Here is an 8,165-nt window from a genome sequence, read left to right as displayed (position 1 = left end):
TGGAGAATTTTCAGCGTGGCCTAATTCTTGTCCCCTGAGAGAACACTATATTCCAGGGACATTTACATTTTATTCATAGGGGAAATGGACATTGCTTTCTCTTAGGATGTTCTTTGAAATATCATTTTCCATTGCCGTGCAAACCCAAATAGAGGGTTTGCTTCTTAACATCTGTGTCAACTTGAGTCCGTCACTTCAGTTTTCCGGTCCTTAGTTCTGTCATTTGCTATGAATTCCATCATCTCCATCACATGGTGGTTAAGAGCAAACTAAAGAATGCATGTAGGCCCTAACCGGTTTGGCTTAGTGGATAGAGCGACGGCCTGCGGACTGAAGGGTCCCAGGTTCGATTCCCGTCAAGCGCATGTACCCAGTAGGGAGTGTGCAGGAGGCAGCTGATCGATGTTTCTCTCTCATCGATGTTTCTAACTCTCTATCCCTCTCTCTCCCTCTGTGTAAAAAAGTCAATAAAATATATTTTTTAAAAAAAGAATGCATGTAAAAGTAGAATGTAGATTTTTCTTAGCGGCCTATGAGCCATTCTTTTTTGCTCATTAAAGAAGTTCAGATCTGGTGCCCAAAGTATCCACACAGTAGGAGGCCAGCAGCCGGCGCCTGCGAAATGCGCCCAGTAACTTCTTAGGTGGGAAATTCACGTTAGCTTAAAAATCAGTATCTGTTTTTCCAAGTAGTATCTTCTGTAGAGGAAGCGTGTCTTCGTTCCTTTGGAAAGATGAGTAGGCATAACAACTTCATGATCTCCACCGCCCGCTGATGAGCTCATGGGGCCCAGTGGATTCCGTTGAGCTGTGTGTCTGTTTCAATTTCTCTACAGTAAACGTTTAGAGAATTCCCTGTGTCATGCCCGTTTTAGACGAGTTTAAAAACAGATCACGTAACATCTGGTTTCATATGATGCCCCTTTCTCACCCATTTCCTAGACAGGCCAAGTTCATTCATTGTCTTCCATGTTAGTCAGCACCTAACACCAACTAGAACGTCGCAGGCTGGCCCTTTAGAAGGCAGGTAAAGAGTGTTTATCCTCCCCAGAGGAACCCAACCCCAAACAAGGGACTGGGTCTGGCGAGAAGACAAGAAGCCAGACTCAGCCACACAGTACAGATCCACTGTGGGGAGGCGGTCGTGTTCTCTCACCGGGGCTGCGTTCCTTGCCGATGGCCCTGCGAGTGACTAGTTGAGAATTCTTAGTCTCCGGGGCTCTCAGCAACCTCAGGGCTGCTTCTGCGTCTACTGTACATGTGCTTCTTTTGTTGGACTGCCCTTCCTTATAATTCCCATTAAGGATCTCGCCGTTTGTCCAGTAGAAATTTGATGAACCAAACAGAAATGAGACAGGAATAGTGCATGTGTCTTTGTGTGTGTGTGTGTGTGTGTGTGCGCTCGGTGTGTGTGTGAGAGAGAGAGAGAGAGAGAGAGAGAGAGAGAGAGGAGAGATAATGAAGAGATAGATAGATAAATTAGGGCTTTGAAAATCTCAAAGGGCTCTATCTGAGTACTTGTTCCAGTATGTGAGCAGATGCAGCTCTCTCCTCTGGAAAGGTGGGATCCGTGGCCCTTCATCTATCATTCATAGAGCCCATCTCCACCTAAGAGGAGTGCATGACCGCTCTCACCAAATCCCCAGTCACCTGCCCCGTCCGAGAAAGAAGAGGGGGGGGGCAAGGGCTTCAGCTTTCACGTGGAAATGTCATATTTTCTGTGGCTTCAGGTGGGTGCGCAGTGTCATTACCGTAGTTGTAGTGTGACATAAATCTCAGTCTGAACCACATTCTCTCTCCAGCTCTGTGGGTTGTACTTCGTTGTATGTTTTTATTCATTTGCAAAATAATAATAATAATAATGCTTATGCCACAGCTTTCATTGTGAGAGGCAAGCTGATGATGTTATCTGTAGGCTTATGTTAAGGGATAATATTCCTCTTCAAAAAACAGCAGCCATAATATCACACCAACTTGGTGGATTCTCCAAATAAGTCACTGCAGGTCTTCTAACTAATAAGATGCACAAAGGGTGTGGGTAGGATCATAGCACCACTTCTCATATCTTCGCCTTTGCGAGCTCACAGAGTCCTTTCATGTGCATTATCCTGTTGGGTATTTGCAAAATGCATTAGATAGACAAGCGGGCAATTATTATTTGCTCTATTTTGTAGATGAATTACTCCCCACGCCCCTTAGCTCATAGCTTGATCCCAGACCTTCTGTTCTAAATGCCTTATTCTCCTTCCATTATATGCCTTGTACCCCATCTTCAGCAATTGTCTTCTACCAAATAGGGAGTCATCACATCGAATGTTTTGGAGTAGAAACCCAATGAAAGCTTCTTCAGATGTGCTCTGTCCGGGAAGCAAACTGTGACCTCCTGGTTCATCGGTCGATGCTCAACCACTGAGCCACGCTGGCCAGACCTGGCATCCATGTTTTGATTGTAAGAGAGTAGACTCAAGCTCTCTAGCAGGAAGGACGACACATCCCTTTTTTCATTTTCTCATGAGATTGCTGAGAACTATTGTCAGTTCTGATTCCCTTGGCAGGGGAATCTTGTGTTCCTAAGAAAAACAAAATCATCCTATCTAACAAAAGAGTAATATGTAAATGAACCATCACTCCGCAACAAAGATGGAGGTGCCCATAGTGGCTGGGGCGGGACGCTGGCAGCATCGCCCCGGCAACGTGAGCCCAGTGAACTTAAAAAAAACAAAACATGAATATGTGTGTACATTCCTGTATCCACTCTATTTATTTTTTATATATATTTTGATTGATTTCAGCAAGGAAGGGAGTGGGAGAGATAGAAACATCAATGATAGGATAATCATGGATTGGCTGCCTCCTGCACACCCTCTACTGGGGATCCATCCAGCGACCCCGGCGTGTGCCCTGACCCGGAATCGACTATACATATCAGCATTGTATCCTGGGCCCCACTGGGGTGACAGGCACTCATGAAATTCCTGTGGGGAGAGGAGGGAAGGGCGAGGATCCATCCAGCAACCCGGGCGTGTGCCCTGACCCTGACCTCCTGGTTCATAGGTCCATGCTCAACCACTGAGCCACGCTGGCCAGACCTGGCATCCATGTTTTGATTGTAAGAGTAGACTCAAGCTCTCTAGCAGGAAGGACGACACATCCCTTTTTTCATTTTCTCATGAGATTGCTGAGAACTATTGTCAGTTCTGATTCCCTTGGCAGGGGAATCTTGTGTTCCTAAGAAAAACAAAATCATCCTATCTAACAAAAGAGTAATATGTAAATGAACCATCACTCCGCAACAAAGATGGAGGCGCCCATAGTGGCTGGGGCAGGACACTGGCAGCATCGCCCCAGCAACGTGAGCCCAGCATCCGCGCCCCGGCAGCACGGAGCGAGGGGAGGGGAGGGGCCTCGGGCCGGAGGCCGGGGCGAGGGACACTGGCATCGTTGCAGGCCGGGCTGAGGGACCCCCTCCCTCTTCCCGTGCACGAATTTCGTGCACCAGGCCTCTAGTGGGAGATATAAAAAAGAAACCGTTACTGGGCTGAAAGTTACACATTTGCATGTCTAGGCTTGGGCCTCCTCTGCGTAGGGATTTTCTGTGAACTAGCCCTCCGTGAGTTCTAACTTTTTCTCCCAAGAGCTGAGCAGGAGTGGCTGGTTGCACAAAGCCCTCTACGGAGAGCTTGCTTTCAGAGATGATCAGCAGGAAGGTGGCGGGTGATTTTGCACATCCCCGACTCTAGTCTCCCGTATGTGAAGGGCGAATCAGAAAAGTCACGTTGCATTTCCCTTTCTTTACAGTTAGCTGTTCAGTGGGTTGGAAAGATCAATAGAGCTGTACAAAGGCTCCTGAAAGTAAAATCCATTTTCACGTTGTAGGGGCCTCGGACGGGCAGCCCTAGCAGAGGCACAGTAACAGGGGAAATTCTTTTCCTTTCGCCTTTCTAAAATTTACTCATCGGTCTCGAAAAAAAAATCCTAGGAAATGGAAATTTAAAAGTCAATCTTTGAAATAAGGAAACCAGAGAACGTCACGCGAGGAAAAGGTCAGGCTCCGCAGCAGCAGAAACCAATTTAAAACTTGGGAAAAGCATGAAACACAAGGCAAATAGCCACCTCATCACACGTGTACTGACTTTGAGTGTGTGCATCCGAAACAGATAAGCCTTCATCGTCCGTGTGATGATGCTTTTGTCCTTTTAAAGTGCTTTGGCCTTACCTTCATGTTGTAATCCTTTCTATCCACATTTTAAATGAGGGTCGGACATGGTATTAATTCTTAGACTAAGCAGGCTGGATGAACGGAGGATTAGCACTAATCGAGGTGGTGACTGAAGGTCAGCCTTTGGACCACTCCTGATAAAACCATACTAACATCATCTCAGGGACGAGTCTGAGCCTCCATTTACAAAGGAAGCTATCCTACAGTAAATTAGTTAAGTCATACATCTGGGTATCACATAATTAAAAACATGTGTGTGCCTAGCCGGTGTGGCTCAGTGGTTGAGTGTTGACCTATGGACCAGGAGGTCACGGTTCGATTCCTGGTCAGGGCAGATGCCTGGGTTGTGGGCTCGATCCCCCAATAGGAGCCATGTAGGAGGCAGCCCATTAATGATTCCCTTTCATCACTGATGTTTCTCTTTCTCTCTCTCCCTTCCTCTCTGAAATCAATAAAAATATATTTAAAAAAAATACTAAAGTAGAGGTTATATTGCTTGAGATGGATGAGAGATGCTGTATTTAAAAACAAATAAAACCAACATCCATAAATCAGAAAAAAATGTGTCTTCTACCTTCTCTAAAATTGCCAGAGCATAAAATCTCAATGTCGCCAAATTAGTTACTGCTTTTGAAAAGGTACCTCTCCTAGTTCATTCAAGATGAACAAGGTCAGATTGAAATGCAACTGGGTTCTACAAGTGTATGTTTTTTAGTCATAATTAGTCATGTAAACACGAGGTTTTTCACATGAAAAGAGTAATTCTGGGTTACGATACTATTGCCAACTGTAACATGGGGGGAAATTACACCAATTAAAGCAGCTTTAATTGAATCATTGCAAGCAGAAAACAGTTGTGGTTGCACATTTTAAGCTCATTGCTATTCTTATTTAACCTTTTTTAGAAACCTATTCTACTTTGTCTGTTTTCACCGCTGAGCTCAGAAGCGCCAATCTCATCTTTAGAATGGCTTCTTGAAGAAAAAAGAATTATAGGCAGGTTTTAAGTTACGTGATAAATGCCACCACCGAATTGTCTGCGGTATTCAAGAGGCACTTCAGTGACCCCTGTCTCCCATGTTTAATTTATTTTTTTCATTTCTCCCACTTTTTTTTTAGCTGACACTTAACATGATGATTACACACAACAACTTGAAAGCATGTACCACGCATACAGTCTCTCATTTCTGTTTCTAAATGCCTGTGCTTAAGGACAGATTACCATGCGAAGTTGGAAAAACTTTCTTTGAACTTTTGGTTGATTCATTTCTCTTTCAGACCCACAGAGCACAAAACCATTAACTTTATTTCATACAAATGTTTCGCTTATGGTCAGGGTGTCCGTAAAGTTATTGGCTTCATGAATTCAATATGACTGATATTAATGACACAGTTCTGGCAAGTAAATGTAATTAGCCTCTCATCATCCTTTTTTAAAAATTTAAATTCTTTATTGCTTAAAGTAGTACATAAAGTCTCCCCTCCCCCCCCCATTGACCTCTCCCTGGCTGTTCCCGCCCCCCAGCACATGTCATTGCCCCCCTAGTGTCTATGTTCATTGGTTATGCTTATATGTATGTATACATGTCCTTTTTAAATATATTTTATTGATTTTTTTACAGAGAGGAAGGGAGAGGGATAGAGAGTTAGAAACATCAATGAGAGAGAAACATCGATCAGCTGCCTCCTGCACACTCCCCACTGGGGATGTGCCCGCAACCAAGATACATGCCCTTGACCGGAATTGAACCTGGGACCCTGAGTCCACAGGCCGACGCTCTATCCACTGAGCCAAACCGGCTAGGGCAGTCGTTCATTATTCTGGAGAACATCAGGGACCTAGCTAGGTTTCAAGGCGGTGGATTTTTATTTCCTCAGTGGTTGGGCGTTCCCTGTCCGGGGTTCCCTCTTGAATCATTACTTCCTCTCCTCAGAGGTGTCGCTGTGCAGGACGCGTCTCTTTCATTTCGCTGAGTGCGCGGGGGGAGACTCTTTCACCTGAGCCGCGTTGGAAATTCATCACAAGCACCCAAGTGACAGCTAAGCTGTTTGGGCGGAAAGGCTAATTATGAATTCCTGGGGAAAGAGCCGTCTGTTGGAGTCCAGTAGCCTGTTCCATCTTGGGAGCTGACACATGACCGTGAACTTGAGCGTCACATCTACCAGCGGGAAGACAGACTCATAAGCAGCCACTGCCTGACCCTCAGGGTTTGAAAGAAACAATTCCGCTGAGAAGCAGGCAGAGGAGTCTGCATTAAGTGAAGAAAATCATCAGAATGTTTTCGCTTATAGCACATTAAGCTCTTCTGTGCCACCATTTTTTTTATTCTTTTAAAAAAAGTAAGCCATGTCAAGACTGACATCACTAATTAGAATGTCAGTTGGTTAGAGCTCAGCCTTTACTTCCTGCCATTCTCTACAAGTTTAGGAATTATAGGGGATGGGTGCTAATAAAACTCAGTGTTCACTTAGCACTGTACTCTCCCCCAGCTTGGGCAGGATTCAAGATGGCAGACAGCCTTCATTGGGAAAGGGGACTTGGGTGGCTTTATTCCTCCTCTTCTTGCTCACTTCTGTGTTTGCTGTCTCTTCTATTCTCTTCGATATTGCTGTGGGAAAGGGGGAACGAGGGAAGAGAATAGGCTCATTTTGACCTAAGCTGGATGGTTTCATGCCCTTTATCTGGCAGCCTATGAAAAGGTAGACCTGGAAGATGATTTCATTGGTGACTTCTGTGGGCTCCTGGAGAGTTCTGTTCTTCTGATGACCCAACAAGATAGATATTCTAAGTCAGGGGTCCTGAAACTTTTTAAACAGGGGGCCAGTTCACTGTCCCTCAGACCGTTGGAGGGCCAGACTATAGTTTTAAAAAAAACTATGAACAAATTCCTATGCACACTGCACATATCTTATTTTGAAGTAAAAAAACAAAACGGGAACAAATACAATATTTGTATTTGCATGTGGCCCGCGGGCCGTAGTTGGAGGACCCCTGGATTAGCAATACAAAAATGGGCAAGGTGAGGGTTCTCTCCTCCAGAAGTTCAAGTCTAAGGGAAAACAGATAGTTTGAGAGTGACAATAACATCCATGTGAAGAGTTCCATAATAGAGGCATAAAACATTTTAAACAAATTGAGCTGCAGATATTCTCCAAATTACTTTGCAAGAGACCATTGTTTTTACATACTCTTTTCAGAGAATAGCTCATTAGCTTGCATAGATAAAGGATTGCTTTTGCAAAGAGGATTTCATCTCAATTCAATTCAATATTGGGATCCACTAATGAACTTCAAGAGGCAAATTCATCAAGCAAATACGAGAGCAGAAACATTTTCATTTTGTCAGAAATAGATGCAATCTCATTTCCCCTTTCTTCTAAATGTTATTTTTTTTCCCATCGTTTTCATAGTCCTTGCTTAGATGCAGAAATTATTCTTCCTGACATGTCTTCTAGTCAAACCCCCTATCTTTCGATTAGAAGATACCAGCACACACTCGGTCTTCTGCAGGAAATCTAAGCTGGTCCATGGGCATCTTTGTCTGCTCTGTGACGGGCAGTTTATTACTCCAATAAATGCCTGGCATTTGACCACAGCTGTCTTTGCCAACTGGATTATAAAGGAAAGCGTCTGTGGCATTCTAGTGCAGTGATGAGGGAAGACACTGATGATGATGGCGATGATGATGATGATGAGAGCATTATGGCAGATATTTAATGAGCATTGTTCCATTAATTATCACCTGTAATAAGATGCACACTATTATTATTATCCCTCTGTTACAGATGGAAAAAAACGGAGTCTTAGAGCAATAGAGTAACTGATCCATTTCATTCTGTTTGCACTGATGTTACAGTGCGCTGACAGTTGTAAACAGATACATTAGTAAAAGGTCCTGTTCAGTTTTATCCACTCATCTCTCTGTCTCCGGTTGGGAGATAGGTAG

Source organism: Myotis brandtii, unplaced genomic scaffold, assembly GCF_000412655.1.
Source record: "Myotis brandtii unplaced genomic scaffold, ASM41265v1 scaffold1026, whole genome shotgun sequence".
NCBI lineage: Eukaryota > Metazoa > Chordata > Mammalia > Chiroptera > Vespertilionidae > Myotis > Myotis brandtii.
The sequence above is the reverse complement of the archived record's forward strand: the minus strand, read 5'-3'. Positions refer to the sequence as shown.